General features: G+C 39.0%; 1 protein-coding gene and 1 non-coding gene across 5 annotated transcripts in view; one reads left to right on the top strand and one right to left on the bottom strand.

Moving 5' to 3' along the window:
• ZYG11A (zyg-11 family member A, cell cycle regulator) overlaps positions 1-16,953 on the top strand; it is an 81,979-nt gene that overhangs the window by 31,536 nt on the left and 33,490 nt on the right. The gene's annotated exons all lie outside the window — the stretch shown is intronic.
• LOC125099482 (U6 spliceosomal RNA) lies at positions 959-1,065 on the bottom strand. The gene has a single exon (XR_007127208.1). It is a non-coding gene; the product is annotated as a U6 spliceosomal RNA (small nuclear RNA).

Below are 16,953 nucleotides of genomic sequence, written 5' to 3'. Positions count from 1 at the left end.
GTTTTATATAAGAATGTACATGAGGTATTAGGGTTACAGAGACAGATAAAAAATCCTTAAGGAGCTTAACAATAATTACTGTGTAGCTACCATGTGGTAGGTTCTGGAAATTTGGCCTTAAACAAGATACGGTCCTGGCCTCCAGGTCTTCTAGTCTAGTTTGGTATGATAAGTATAGCCATTTATACATTCCTTCCTATGTACCAGATGTCACGTTGTGCACGTTGTTTTCCTCTTTAATCTTTCCATTTTACAGATGAGGATTTGGAAGCTCAGAGGTTAAACTAATCATATAACTACGTATTAAATGGTAGAGCTAGGACTTGTATCCAAGTCTTTGTGACTCTAAAACTTGTGTTGTTTACCTCTAGTAACAGCTAAATATAATTAGTAAGGTGGGTGATCAACATTTTTGGTAAAGGTATGAGAGAAAACAATTTTGAAAAGGTTCTTTAAAAAAGTTTTGACAGGGCTTCTGGGTAGCTCAGTTGGTTAGGTGTCTAACTCTTGATTTTGGCTGATGTCATGATCTCAGGGTTGTGGGATCGAGCCCTGTGTCAGGCTCTGTGCTCAGCGGGGAGTCTGCTTGAGATTCTCCCTCCCCCCTCTGCCTCTCCTCCCACTGGCACACTCACGTTTGTGCTTATTGTATCTCTCTCAGATAAACAAATCCTTTAAAAAAAAAGCATTGAACATTGCCAGAATAAGTTTATAACCAATCACGGTGCTATTTATTTTTATTTTTTTTATTTTTTTAAAGATTTTATTTATTTATTTGACAGAGAGAGATCACAAGTAGATGGAGAGGCTGGCAGAGAGAGAGAGAGAGAGGGAAGCAGGATCTCCGCCGAGCAGAGAACCCGATGCGGGACTCGATCCCAGGACCCTGAGATCATGACCTGAGCCGAAGGCAGCGGCTTAACCCACTGAGCCACCCAGGCGCCCTATTTTTATTTTTTAAAATGTGAAACACTTTATAAATTTGCTTATTATCCTTTTGTAGGGGCCATGCCGATCTTCCTTGTATTGTTCCAGTTTTAGTATATGTACTGCTGAAGCAAGCACTCATGGTGCTGTTTTTAGAACAGCATATACTTAAATATTTATGTTTCAGAATATTTTTTTTCTTTTTTTTTTTTTTTAAGATTTATTTATTTATTTATTTGACAGACAGAGATCACAAGTAGGCAGAGAGGCAGGCAGAGAGGGGGAAGCAGGCTCCCCGCCAAGCAGAGAGCCTGATGTGGGGCTCAATCCCAGGACTCTGGGATCGTGACCTGAGCCGAAGGCAGAGGCTTTAACACACTGAGCCACCCAAGTGCCCCGAATATTTCTTTTTTCAAACAATGGTTCTCTATCTTGGTTGTACATTGTAATCACTTTGGACTATTGAAATGTACTGATGCCTGTGTCTGATCTCCCGGAGATTCTAATTTAATTGGTCTGGGACTTGGCATGGGCATCAAGATTTTGAAAGTTCCCAGGTAATTCTAATGTGCAGCAAAGGTTCAGAACCACTGGTTTAAAATGCTTTGAAATTACACCATATGTAATTCCTTCTAGGGTGAGAGAGTAAAATGATTTTCCAATCATTAATTTTTTTTTAAAGATTTTTTATTTATTTATTTGACAGAGAGATCACAAGTAGACAGAGAGGCAGGCAGAGAGAGAGAGAGAGAGGGAAGCAGGCTCCCTGCCGAGCAGAGAGCCCGATGCAGGACTTGATCCCAGGACCCTGAGATCATGACCTGAGCCAAAGGCAGTGGCTTAACCCACTGAGCCACCCAGGTGCCCCTTCAATCATTAATTTACATTTATTTATTTATTTGTTTATTTGCTTACTTAGTTACTGTGACCAGCATGGGGCCCAAACTCACAGCCCAAAGATGAAGAGTCATGTGCTCCATCGACTGAGCCATTGGGGTGCCCCAGTTGTTTTCTCATTTTTATCCCACCCCCCATAAAAGGTCTCTCACATAAATTACTGGACAAGCCTACTGGTGCAGAAGCATAGTGACAGAGAAAAATCAGCCCTCAATAAAACATGTCTGTTCTTCAGGTAGTAGTGATGTTTACAGAGTGATAGGATATGAGCTGGTGACCTTCATGCAGCATAAATATGTGTGCCATCTCATGTGTAATCTCTTTAGACCCAGCCTTGTTCTTCTTCAGTGCCTCTTCTTGGCATTGGTACTGGATTTTATTACCAGTTCTCATCAGAATCCATTGGGGAATGGGAGCTTCTGCTTTTGCTTCTTGGCCAAGAATTGCTTGATCCTGAAAGTCTTGTGAGAAGACATAGCAAAGGGTAGTCAGCCGCACACACCACAATGGCGTAGAAAAGGAGAGAGCTGTTTTCACATTTTTATTCTTTTGATGAAAATAGCAATTGTATTTTGGAGTCCTTTTATATTTTTTAATTAATTAATTAATTTATTTTAAAAGATTTTTTATTTATTTAACACAGAGAGAGATCACAAGTACGCAGAGAGGCAAGCAGAGGGGAAGCAGGCCTCCCGCTGAGCAGAGAGCCTGATGCGGGGCTCGATCCCAGGACCCTGAGATCATGACCTGAGCCTAAGGCAGAGGCTTAACCCACTGAGCCACCCAGGCGCCCCAAGATTCCTTTTATATTTTTTAAAAATATTTTATTTATTTTAGAGAACACACGTGAGTGGGGGAAAGGGCAGAGGAAGAGAATATCCAAGCAGACTCCCACTGAGTGTGGAGCCCTACACAGGCCTCAATATCATGACCCATGAGATCAGGATCTGAGCTGAAATGAAGAGTCTGACACTCAACCAACTGAATCACCCAGGAGCCCATGAAGTCCTTTTAATTTTCTTTTTCTTTCTTTCTTTCTTTCTTTCTTTCTTTCTTTCTTTCTTTCTTTCTTTCTTTCCTTCCTTCCTTCCTTCCTTCCTTCCTTCCTTCCTTCTTTCTTTTTTAAAGAGTGGGGTTTGTTTGTTTTTTTTTTTTTTAAGATTTTATTTATTTATTTGACAGACAGAGATCACAAGTAGGCAGAGAGGCAGGCAGAGAGAGAGAGAGAGGAGGAAGCAGGCTCTCTGCCGAGAAGAGAGCCCGATTCGGGGCTCGATCCCAGAACCCTGAGATCATGACCTGAGCCGAAGGCAGAGGCTTAACCCACTAAGCCACCCAAGCGCCCCAGCCCTTTTAATTTTCTAGCATGTCTAATGAAGCTGGAAACCATCAGTTACATTATTAGGCTTGAATAGAGATAATAATGGGAACTTTCAGATTAAGCATGTAGAGCATTGTTTACCAGGAGTGTGTGTATGTAGGCCTGTTTAAGATTAATAGCATTTAGGGTCTCAGTGATAAAAAGACTGCAGCAATTGGTGGAATAATTTGTTTTTTTAGCACATAAACTGTTGGTATATGCAATAATATGGGACAAATGCTGGAATATTCTATAGACGGATTATGCATGTAGTTAAGATACTGTTAGAGTGGGTACACCAAAAGAAAACGGGAAGCTGTGTTTCAGTAAACTTACCTGGTATACATGTAAGTTTAGTTTATTTTGAAAATTTAAAATTAGGTATCATACACAGTGTTAGATATTGTTGAGATGGAGAGGAGACGGCAATTCTCCCCCTACTAAGAAACTCCAAAGATCTTAAGCCAGCCTTATGGGGAGTGTAAGGTATGGCAAATTTAAAAGGTATGTTTCAGGGGCACTTGGGTGGCTCAGACAGTTAAGCATCTGCCGTCGACTCAAGTTATGGTCCCGGGGTCTCCACAACTGGCTTCCTGCTCAGTAGGAAGCCTGCTTCTCCCTCTTCCACTCCCCCTGCTTGTGTTCCCTCTCTTGCTGCATCTCTGTTTTATATAAATAAATAAAATCTTAAAAAAAAGAAAGGTATGTTTCAGGAAACATTTTATTTAATGGAAATATGTTTGAGGTCAGATGCAAAGTATGCTAAGTATCTTAGTGTTTGAGCTGATCAAAAATTTGCTTACAGGGATGTCTCGGTGGTTCAGTCAGTTCAGTGTTTGCCTTCAGCTCAGGTCATGATCCCAGGGTCCTGGGATTGAGTTCCACCGGGCTCCATGCTCTCGGCGGGGCGTCTGCTTTTCTCTTCTGCCTGTCTCTCCCCGTGCTTGTGCTCTCTTCCTCTGGCAAATAAAATCTTTAAGAAAAATTTGCTTACATTTAACATGGATAAAATTAAATGTCAGCAAAGACCTTCAAAGACAACAGATACTTATTCACCTCAAATTAGAATGGGCAACATATACTTAATTCCTTTAACATAGGCAGAAGCAGGGGTGGGCACCTGGCTGGCTTAGTCAGTAGAGCATACAACTCTTGATCTCAGGGTCATGAGTTTAAGCCCCACCTTGAATGTGGGAACCTACTTAAGAAAATAAAAATAAAAAATAAAATACGCACAAAGGATACCCTACATTAGTATTAAAAGCCATGCAAAATCTTCATTTGGTAGGAAATTCTTGTTGATCCATTGGTGGGGTGTGGCAAGAATCCCTTCTGAAGATTGTTGTGTAATGGCATCTGCAGGAAGCCAAGGAGAAGAAAGGGGGAGGCAATAGCTGCCTGGTCTTCTACTTGGTCTTGCTGTGGCTTCTCCTTTGTTCCTTTTCAGGTCTTACATCTGGATGATCATAAAGCTTTTAAAAATTTTAGAATATATCCATTATTTAGATTCTTAACATGTAGGTCCTTGGGCAGTTAAACGATGTATAGTGTTTAAAAATTGTTTTGAAATAATTTTTAACTTGTGGGTCATTAATTTTAAACATTTGCCACATTTGTTGTGTCATATCCTCTTTCTACATACAATTTTTTGCTGAACCATTCAAGAGTAGCTTACATATATCATGCCTCTCTAGCCCTTAATGCTTGATTTTGTATTTTCTAAGAGCAGTGATGTTCTCCTTAATAGCTACCATGCAGTTATCAGATTTCAGGAAGTTTAACATTGATGCAATACTGTACATAATCTTACTGTACATATTTACAGTGTTGATTATCCCAATAATGCCCTCTGTAAAATATTTTTCCTCTTAGGCCAGGGTCAGTTTTGCATTCATTTGTCATGATCCCTTGTAATTTAATCCAGAAGAATTCTTAGTCCTTCCTGTCCTTTGTCACATTGATATTTATGAGGAATACAGACTAGCTTTGTTTCGTTGACTTTTTTGAAGAATAGAATGTTCCTTATTTTGGGTTTGGTCTGATGTTTCCTTATAATCCGGTTCTTTGTCTTTGGCCACAATTCTGTGTGAAGGGTGTTGCGTCAGTCTCAAGAATATCAATTCTGGAGCATACAGTGCCCCTCATTAGTCATTTTTCTTTTTATCATGTAGTGAAAAGTATTGAGCAGATATTAGATAAAATGTCTAGTGTAGATAAAATACTATATACATAGTATTGTATTGTTTCTACACTATATATAGGTAATTTTTTTTTCTCTTGCAAGTAGTAAGTGATATATAAGGTAGTTGAAGACTATGCAAATATCCTGGTACTCATCAAACTTACTAATCTGGATTTAGCATCCACTGAAGATTTTTACCTGAACCAGTCTTTACTGGAATTGTTGCAAAGTAATGATTTTCCAACTCTGGCCCTCCTTTCTACATTTAGTAGGCTTCCTACCATAAGGAAGAACCCTGCCTTCTCCTTCGATGTCTAACCTTATCATCAGTATGAACTCATTGCCTCTTGTTGTTTTCAGGGGTTTACCATTCATTACTGTCCTTAATTACTTTGATGCTCAGTTTGTTACAGATTGGCCAATGAGAGCTCCTTCATACCGGCTCCTGTATTATCTTTTACATGTTCCCATTCTTATAATCATTGTTATTATTTTGAGTACTTCCTTACTTTCTAGCACATTGAAGTATTCTAGGTCTGCTACACTTCCCTGTTTTAGCCCTTCTGACATTTCTACTAGGGGCCCTGGTTCCTTTTATTAAGAAGCTAGTATTTGAATACTGGGTATGCTCATTGTTGTTGGTACACTTTGTTTTTAAGTCCTTTCAGCAAACGGGGCTAAGAGATACATGAAATAAGCTTAAAAACAATACTTGTAGGGTGTCTCAATGGCTCAGTTGGTTAAGTGACTGCCTTTGGGGGCGCCTGGATGGCTCAGTGGGCTAAGCCTCTGCCTTTGGCTCAGGTCATGATCTTAGGGTCCTGGGATTGAACCCCATCAGGCTCTCTGTTCAGCAGGGAGCCTGCTTCCTCCCCTCCCCTTCCTGCCTCTCTACCTACTTGTGATCTCTCTCTCTCTCTGTGTCAAATCAATCAATCAATCAATCAATCCTTTTAAAAAAAAAAAAAAGTGACTGCCCTTGGCCCAGGTCATGATCCTGAAGTCCTGGGATTTGGTTCCGCACTGGGCTCCCTGCTCAGTGTGGAATCTCCTTCTCAAATAAATAAATTTTTAAAATCTTAAAAAAAAAACAAACCAAACTTCCAAATGACCATCCTCATGCCATTTTCCTTGCCTTTCCCCATTGTTTTGTATCTCTTTTCCACAGTGAGAATTTGGTTCTTAGCACCATTGGCACACGTAGAAGAGTTTTCTGAATTGCTATGCTTATAGGAAACCACAAACCTGCTAAAAAGAGTTGATTTGTTTGCAGTTCCTTTTTTCTTTCCTAGACTGAGGGTATAATCAAGATACTAAGCAGATGTATTTAGGTTCTCTTATTTCCTCCTCTTAATACAATATGCAGTAGGCACTTCGCATTTGTTACCTAACAATGTGTCTTGAAAATCACCCCATGTCATATCATATTTCCATTCTTCAAACTTTTTTTTTTTTTTTTTTTAAAGTAATGTCTTCCCCCAATGTGGGGCTCAAACTCAGGACCCAGAGACCAAGAGTGACATGCTGTACTGACTGACCTGCCAGGTGTCTCTGTATTTCCATCCATTTAAAAAATTTTTTGGATGGCAAACTACACATAACATAACATTTAGCATTTTAAGTTTAAGATGGTAAATGTACAGTTTATGATATTAAATACCTTCATGAAGTTGTGCAGTCATCACCACCATCCATCTCCATAGATCTTTTCATCTTGTAAAACTGAAATTCTGTATACCCATTAAACACTAACTCCTTATTCCCCTTTTTCTCCATACCCTGGACAATGGCCATTCTACTTTTCTGTTTCTATGATTTTGACTAAGTACTTCCTGTAAGTGGGATCATACAGTATTTGCCTTTTAGTGATTGGCTTATTTCACTTAGCCTGTGTCCTCAAGGTTCATCCCTATTGTAACATATTGCAACATTTCTTTCCTTTCTAAGGTTGAATAATATACATTATGTCTATACCACATTTTCCTTGTGCATTTATTGTCAGTAGACACTTGGGTTGCTTACACGTTGCTTCCAGCTATTGTGAATAATGCTATGAACCAGGGTATTCAGATATCTTTTTGAGATCTGATTTCCAATTCTTTTGGTATATACGCAGAAGTGGAGTTGCTAGATCATATGGTAATTCCATCTTTTTTTTTTTTTTTAAAGATTTTATTTATTTGACAGAGAGAGATCACAAGTAGACAGAGAGGCAGGCAGAGAGAGAGAGAGAGAGAGAGAAGCAGGCTCCCTGCTGAGCAGAGAGCCCGATGTGGGACTCGATCCCAGGACCCTGAGATCATGACCTGAGCCGAAGGCAGCGGCTTAACCCACTGAGCCACCCAGGCGCCCGGTAATTCCATCTTTAATTTGTTGAGGAACTGTCACGTTTCCCACAGCAGTTGTACAATTTTATATTCCCACAAATGATGCATAAACATTCCAATTTCTCTGCATCCTTGTCAACACTTGTTATATTCTGGTTTTTTTTTTTTTTTCTTTTTCTGTTTTTGAATAGTAACAATCCTAGTGGGGGGTGAGGTGGTATCTCATTGAAGTTTTGATATGCATTTCCCTACTGATTAATGATTTTTAAGCATGTTTTCATGAGCTTGATGGATATTTCTTTGTCTTCTTTGGAGAAGAGTTAACTCAAGTCCTTTGCCTGTTTGTTTGTTTGTTTGTTTGTTTTAAAGATTTTATTTATTTATTTCACAGAGATCACTGTAGGCAAAGAGGCAGGCAGAGAGAGAGGGAGAAGCAGGCTCCCCACTGAGCAGAGAGCCCAATGCGGGGCTTGATCCCAGGGACCCAGGGATTACGACCCAAGCTGAAGGCAGAGGCTTTAACCCACTGAGCCACCCCTCCTTTGCCCATTTTTGAGTAGTGTTGCTTGTTTTTTGTTGTTGAGTATAGGAGTTCTCTCTATATTGTGAGTATAGGTATCAATTTATTAACCCTTACCAGATATATGATTTGCTGATAATTTCTCCCTTTCTGTGGGTTGCTTTTTTTCTCTGTTGATATATTTTGATGAACAAAATTTTATTTTATTTTATTTATTTATTTTAAAAAATATTTTATTTATTTATTTAACAGAGAGAGGGATCACAAGTAGGCAGAGAGGCAGGCAGAGAGAGAGAGAGAGGAGGGGAAGCAGGCTTCCTGCTGAGCAGAGAGCCCGATGCGGGGCTCGATCCCAGGACCCTGGGATCATGACCTGAGCCGAAGGCAGAGGCTTAACCCACTGAGCCACCCAGGCGCCCCGATGAACAAAATTTTAAAAAAATAATTAAGTCCAGGGTGCCTGGCTGGATCAGTTGGTAGAGCATCTGACTCTTGACCACAGCATTGTAAGTTCAAGCCTCACAGTGAGTATAGAGATTACTTAAAAATTTCATTTTAGGTCTGATACTTAGATTTTTTCCTTTTGTTGCTGGTTTTTGGTATTCTATCTAGTAAATCATTGCCAAATCCATTGTCATGAAGTTGTTTGTTTGTTTGTTTGTTTTTAAGATCTTATTTGTGAGAGACAGAGAGCACATGTGCGCATGCATGAGCACGGGGAGAAGCAGACTCCCCACTGAGCAGGGAGTCCACTTTAGGGCTCTATCCCAGGACCCCAGGATTATGACCCGAGCCAAAGGCAGACGCTTAACCAACTGAGCCACCCAGGTGCCCCAAGGAATTGTCATGAAGATTTTGCCCTCTGTTTCCTTGTTAGAGTTGTATAGTATTAAGGTCTTATATTTAGGTCTTTGATCCATTTGGAGTTAATTTTTTTATATGGTATAAAGTAGGCGCCCACAACTTTATTCTTTTGCATGTGCATATTCAGTTTACTCAGCACAGTTTCTTGAAAAAACTGTCCTTTCCTCGTTGAATGGTTGTTGCAACCTTGTCAAAAATCATTTGACTACATATATGACCATATATGCAAGGGCTTTCTATTTTGGAGTTTCCTGTTCTGTTTGATTGGTTTATATGTCTGTCTTTATGCCAGTACCACTGTTTTGATTACTGTAGCTGTGTAGTTAAGTTTTGAAATTAGGAAGGTGACATCTCCATTTTTGTTCTTTTTCAAGATAGCTGTGTCTATTTGGGGTCCTTTGGAACTTCATATGAATTTAGGATGGATTTTTCTGTTTTGGTAAATAAAAGTCTTAGGAGTTTGGTAGGGATCATGTTGAATATGTAGATCACTTTGGGTAGTATTGTTATCTTGTCTTTTGATCTGTGAACATGTCTGTCCGTTTATTTATGTCTTTTTTCATTTCTTTTAGCAGTGTTTTGTAGTAGTTTCATTGTGTAAGTCTTTCACCTCTGGGTTAATTCCTAAGTACTTTATTATATTGTTGTAAATGGAATTGTTTTCATAATTTCCTTTGCAGATTGTTACTTGTTATTGTATAGAAATGTAGCTGATTTTTAAAAAAGATTTATTCATTTAAGAGAGAGAGACTGGGGGGGGAGGGGCAGAGGGATTGGGGAGAGAATGCACAAGCAGACTCAGCGCTAAGTGTGGAACCCAGTGTGGGACTCCCATCTCATGATCCTGAGATCATGACCTGAGCTGAAACCAAGAGTTGGATGTTCAACCAACTGAACTTACCCAGGTGCCTCGAAACGTAGCTGATTTTCCTGTGTTGGCTTTGTTTCCTGCGACTCTTAGTTTATTTATAGCACTAATGGCTTTTTTGTGTGTTTTTAGGGATTTCTGCATATGAAATATTATCTGCAGAGATAATTTTACTTTTTCCTTTGCATTTTGGTTGTCTTTTATTTCATTTTCTTGCCTGATTTGCTCTAGCTAGAACTTCAGTACTATGTTCAGTGAAAGTTAGGAAAGTGGGTAGCCTTGTCTTGTTCTTTTTTTTTTTTAATTTTATTATTATTATTTTTTAAAGATTTTATTTATTTATTTGAGAGAGAGACAGTGAGAGAGAGCATGAGCGAGTAGAAGGTCAGAGAGAGAAGCAGACTCCCCGCGGAGCCGGGAGCCCGATGCGGGACTCGATCCCGGGACTCCAGGATCATGACCTGAGCCGAAGGCAGTCGTCCAACCAACTGAGCCACCCAGGCGTCCCTCTTGTTCTTGATCTTAGAATAAATACTTCCAGTCTTCCACCATTGAGTATGATTTTCATTGCAGGTTTTTTTTAAAGATTTTTTTTTTTAAGATTTTATTCATTTATTTGACAGAGAGAGATCACAAGTAGGGAGAGAGGCAGGCAGAGAGAGAAAGAGAAGCAGGCTCCCCACCGAGCAAGGAGCCCGGTGCGGGACTCAATCCCAGGACCCTGGGATCATGACCTGAGCCGAAGGCAGCGGCTTAACCAACTGAGCCACCCAGGCGCCCTGCAGGTTTTTTTTAATACATGGCTTTTATTAAGCTAAGGTCATTTCCTTCTATTTCCAGTTTGTTGAGTGTTTTTGCCATGAAAGGGTGTTGTCAGATGCTTTTTCTGCATCAATTGAAATGATCATGGTTTTTCCCTTAGTTCTGTTAATGTCCATTAACTATCCATATGTTATCCATATGATATCCGTGTCACTATCCATATATTAAACCATCTTTGCATTCCAGGAATAAATCCTACTTGGCCATGGAATATAATCCAGTTAATATGCTGCTGAATTTAGTTTGCCTGTATTTTGTTGAGTCTTGAATCACTGTTCATAAAGTTTATTTATCTGTAGTTTTCTTGTAGTATCTTTATCTGGCTTTGGTGTCAGGTAACGCTGTACTTGTAGAATGAATTAGGAAGTGTTTTCTCTTCAGTTTTTGTTAAATTTTATGAAGGATTGGTATTCTTCCTTGGATGTTTGGTAGAACTTAATAGCAAAGCCATCAGTTCTGGCTTTTCTTTGTCAGGAGATCTTGGATTACTGATCGATTGTCCTTACTAAGTTATAGGTCTCTTAAAATTTTCTGTTTCTAGATATTTGTCCATTTCATCTAGGTTATTCAATTTGTTGTGGCATAATTGTTCCTAATACTCTTACAATTTTTTATTTATTTCTCTAAAATTGGTAAGAATGTCCCCACATTCATTTCAGATTTTAGTATTTTGAGGCCTTTCTTTTTTTCTCAGTCCATCTGGTAGCTAATGGTTTGTCAATTTTATTCAAAGAACCAACTTTTGGTTTTACTAATTTTCTGTGTTATTTGTCTAATTCTTTATTTCATTGATCTCTGCTGTAATCATTATTTCCTTCATACTGCTAGTTTTGGGTTTAATTTGTTCTTTTTCTTGTTCCTTAAGTTGTGAAAAGATAAGTTGTTCACTTGAGATTTTTCTTGTCTTCTTTATTTAAGCATTTTTTTTTTAAGATTTTATTTATTTATTTGACAGAGATCACAAGTAGGCAGAGAGGCAGGCAGAGAGAGAGGAGGAAGCAGGCTCCCCACCGAGCAGAGAGCCGGATGTGGGGCGGGGCTCCATCCCAGGACCCCAGGATCATGACCTGAGCTGAAGGCAGAGGCTTTAACCCACTGAGCCACCCAGGCACCCCTCTTTTCTCCCTTTAATTGTCAGTTATGTGTAATATGTTCTGATGGTCTATCATTAGGTGCATAAATGTTTATGCTTATATCTTCTTGCTGTACTTAACCTTTTATTAATATATAATGTCTGGCTTTGTCTGTTGTAATCTCTTTTAATTTAAAGTCTACTTTGTCTAATAGCATAATCAATCACTCCTGCTCTCTTCTGGTTATATTTGCATGGAATATTTTTTTCCATCCTTCCATTTTCCATCTAGCTGTGTCTTTGGATCTAAAGTGAGTCTTTTATGGAAAGTGTATAGTTGGATCACGTGTTTTTTATTCATTCTTTCAATCTTTGTCTTTTGATTATAGCATTTCCTTCATCTCCATTTAAAGTAATTAGTGATAAGGAGGGACTTATGTCATTTTGCTCTTTTATTTCTATATGTTCTATATTTCTCTTGGTCCTCATTTCTTGTATTACTGTGTTTTTTTTTTTTTTTAAAGATTTTATTTATTTATTTGACAGAGATCACAAGTAGGCAGAGAGGGAGGCAGAGAGAGAGGGGGAAGCAGGCTCCCCGCTGAGCAGAGAGCCTGATGCGGGGCTCAATCCCAGGACCCCGGAATCATGATCTGAGCCAAAAGTAGAGGCTTTAACCCACTGAGCCACCCAGGCACCCCTGTTTTTTTGTTGTTGTTGTTCAGCTGATTTTTTTTTTTAAATTTTCTGAGAATGAGGTTTTATTTTTGTTTTTGTTTTTTAAGATTTTATTTATTTGAGAGGCATCTGGGTGGCTCAGTGGGTTAAAGCCTCTGCCTTCGGCTCAGGTCGTGATCCCAGGGTCCTGGGATCGAGCCCCGCATTGGGTTCTCTTGCTCAGCAGGGGACCCTGCTTCCTTCTCTCTCTCTGCCTGCTTCTCTGCCTACTTGTGATCTCTGTCTCTCAAATAAATAAATAAAATCTTAAAAAAAAATTGTATTTATTTGAGAGAGAGAGTGCAACAGACAGAGCACAGCAAGGGGAGGGATAGAGGGTGATGGAGAAGCAGGGAGCCCAACATGGGACTCCATCCCAGGACTCTGAGAGCGTGATCTGAGCCAAAGGCAGATGCTTAACTGACTGAGCCACCCAGGTACTCCAGCTGATTTTCTTATAGCAAAATTTTTTTTTTTTAAGATTTTATTTATTTACTTGACAGAGAGCAATATCACAAGTAGGCAGAGAGGCAGGCAGAGAGAGAGAGGAGGAAGCAGGCTTCCCGCTGAGCAGAGAGCCCGATGCGGGGCTTGATCCCAGGATCCTGGGATCATGACCCGAGCCAAAGGCAGAGGCCCAACCCACTGAACCACCTAGGTGCCCCCTTATAGCAAAATGTTTAAACTCCTCTCTCCTTTCTCATTTCCTCTATAACTATTTTTTATGGTTATCATGGAGATTACATTTAATATCCTAAAGGTAAAATACTCTAATTTGAATTTATACCAGCTTCACTTCAGTAACATAAAAAACTACTAATTTCCATCTTCATCCCCAGCCCTTTTAATCAATGATGTCCCCAAATTACATCATTATATATTTTCTGCCCCAAAGTGTAAAATGATAATTCTTTTTAATCCCTTTGCCTATTAAATTATGTCGAAAACAGGGGCACCTGGGTGCCTCAGTTGGTTAAGCATCTGCCTTTGGCTCAGGTCATGATCTCAGGGTCTTGGGATTGAACCTTGTGTTGGGCTCCCAGCTCAGTGGGAGAGTCTGCTTCTCCCCCTTCCTCTGCCCCTCCCTCCTCATGTTCTCTCGCTCTCTCAAATAAATAAAATCTGTAAATTATGTAGAAAACAAAATTTGAAGTTACAAATGTAAATTATAATAATAGCTTTTAGAGTAATTATTTTTTAGAAAATGTATTAGTTTCTTTATTTTATTTTTTAAAAGATTTTATTTATTTGACAGAGATCACAAGCAGGCAGAGAGGCAGGCAGAGAGAGAGGGGGATGTAGGCTCCCTGCCGAGCAGAGAGCCCGATATGGGGCTTGATCTCAGGAGCCTGAGATCATGACCTGAGCCAAAGGCAGAGGCTTAACTCACTGAGTCACCCAGGTGCCCCGAAAATGTATTAGTTTCTTAAATCCTGTATAAAACAAAATGTAGAGTTACCGGCCAGTTTTTGGTTTTTTGTTTCTTTAAGTAATTTGTATGCCCAGCATGGGGCTTGAATCCATGACTCTGAGATCAAGAGTCGCATACCCTATCCACTGAGCCAGCCAGGGACTCCTACTAATCAGTTTTAATATATCACTAGCCTTTTAAGTTGCCCTTGTATTTACCTTTTTCGAGATCTTTATTACTTCGTATGGTTCCTTCTTACTCTCTAGTGTTATTTTATTTTGCCCTGCAGGATTTCTTTGAGCATTTTTTAAAAAAGATTTTTTATTTACTTGTCAGGGAGAAAGAGAAAGAGCACAAGTGGGGGGAGAGGCAGGCAGAGGGAGAATCAGGCTCCCTGCTGAGCAAGAAGCCCAATGCAGGGCTCTCTCCCAGGACCCCCAGATCACAACCCGAGCTTAAGGCAGGTGCTCAACTGCCTGAGTCACCCAGGTGTCCCATCCTTTGAGCATTTCTTACAGGGCAGGTCTAGTGGTAGTCACCTTCTCTGGCTTTTGTTTATCTGGGAATGTCCTGATTTCTCCCTCACATTTGGAGGACGGTTTTGCTGGATATAGGATTCTTTGTTGACAGGGTTTTTCTTTTTTTTTTTTTGTTTTTGTTTTGTTTTGTTTTGTTTTGTTTTCTTTTAACAATTTGAACATACTGGCCCATGTCTTCTGGCTTTTAAAATTTCTGATGAGAAATCTGCAGATAATTGTATCGAGCATCCTTGTTTGTGATTCACTTTGCTCTTGCTGCTTCCAAGGTTTTCTCTGTCTTTAGCCTTCAAAAATTTGATTATAATTTGTCTTGGTGTGAGTCTTCTTGAGTTCACTGATGTTCATATTCATGTCTTTTATCAAATTTGGGAAGTTTTCAGCCATGTTTTCTTCAAATCCTCTTTCTCTCTCTTCTGGGACTCCCATAATGTGTAATTTGGTCTGCTTTTTGGTATTTCATAGGTTCCTGAAGTTCCATTCACTTTTTTTAAGGTCTTTTTCCTTTTCTGACTCAGTAATTTCCACGGTCCTTTCTTCATGTTGGTTGATTGTTCTGCCTGTTCAAATCTGCCTTTGAATCCCTCTAGTGAATTTTGCATTTCAGTTATTGTACTTTTCAGCTCCATAATTTTTTTCTTCTCTATGTTTTCTATCTCTGTTGGTTTTTCTCTTTTGTTCATACATCATTTCCTTGATTTTTATCTATATCTTCTTTAGTTCTTTGAACATTTTCAGGAAGTCTTTCCTAATAGATCTGTGATTGTTTTGTTTTTGTTTTTGTTTTAAACAGGACAGTTGCTGTTGATTTCTTTTTCTTTTGAATGAGCCGTACCTTCCTATTTCTTTGCATGCCTTGGATTTTTTTTTCTTGTTGAAAACTGGACATTTGAAACTGATATATGGTAACTCTAGAAATCAGATTGTTTGCTTTCCTTAGGGTTTGCTGTTTTGTTACTATATTTGGTTTGGCTTTTTAAAAAAAAATCTGTGCCAAGTAGTAGCCTGAGATAAAAATTATAAGGTCTTTTTAGGTATTTTCTGAGCCTTTTCTTGGGTATATGCAGTCATTTTGGAATTTCCTCTGTATATGCATTTGGGTTTTTTTATTTTTATTTTTTTATTTTTTTAAGGTTTTACTTATTTGAGAAAGAGAGAACACAAAGAGAGAGCATGAGCTGGGGAAGGGATGGGAAAGAGAGAGAAGCAGACTCCCTGCTGAACAGAATGCCCAGTGCAGGGCCCGATCCCAGGACCCTGAGATCATGACCTGAGCCCAAAGCAGATGCCCAACCAACTGAGCCACCCAGGCTCCTCCCCACCCCCCCCTTTTTTTTCTTTTTAAAGATTTTATTAGAGGAAGAGGGACTTCCACTGAGTGAAGAGCCCGATGTAGGGCTCCATCCCAGGACCCTGAGATCCTGACTTGAACTGAAGTCAGACACTTAACTGGCTAAGCCACCAGGTGCCCCCTAGCTAACAATTTTAAATATAGTTTGTTTTCCCCTCAGGAACTTCAGGTGTATGCCTCATGGATCTTTGTCGTTTTTTCATATCAACATTCAATCTTAGATCCTTTGTACTTCTTTCTTGTTTTCTTGCATTTCTTCCCCTTAGTAAATTTTTATTCAAATCTGCCCTTCCTTGGGTACCTTTTAACTTAGTTTTTATATATTTTTGTCTTTTTCTTTCCTTTTTAATCAATTGATTTTCCATCTTTTTGTTGAGGGTATTTTTTTTTCATATCCCAAAATGCTTATTGAGAATATTCAATTCAGTTTAAAGTGCCGTGTTAAAATTTTCTTCTGATTTGTTGTTGAGGTTTTTTGTTTTTGTTTTTGTTTTTAAAATAAGCTCTACACCCAGTTTGGAGCCCAACACAAGGCTTGAAGTAATGACCCTGAGATTAAGACCTGAGCTGAGATCAAGAGTCAAACACTTAACTGAGCCATCCAGGTACCCCTGTTGGTTTATAGGAAGAATTTTTCTCAGCTGAAATGTGTAGATTTGCTACTTAAATATTTCTTATAATAGCCTTATATGGAATTGATTTGAATTTTTAGTTTTTTGTTACTTAATTGACATAGTTCCTAATTCACAAGCATTATCCATTACTGATGTTAATTAGCAGTGTGAGGTTTCTTCAGTGATTTTGTTACTGGTCATGGTAGAGTGGGGAGTGTTTTTCTTTTCTGCAAAATTCTGAGTTTCCCACTTTATCGCCTTTTTTCCCTTCACTATCCAAGAATATTGAAAATTGGGTATTTTATTTGCATTCCTTGTTAATTTTATATTTTGGATGGGGGGACACCATTATCCTCTAGACCCAAAGTCTATGTATAGATTTTTAAAAACTATCACCTAAGTGGTAGCAAGAAAGAATTATGTTAACATTTAATAATTAACAAATAATAAAATAATATTACTACAAAAATGTCAATTCCCTTTTT

This window comes from Lutra lutra, chromosome 4, assembly GCF_902655055.1.
Source record: "Lutra lutra chromosome 4, mLutLut1.2, whole genome shotgun sequence".
NCBI classification, from domain to species: Eukaryota; Metazoa; Chordata; class Mammalia; order Carnivora; family Mustelidae; genus Lutra; species Lutra lutra.
This window is presented reverse-complemented; position numbering and strand designations above follow the sequence as displayed.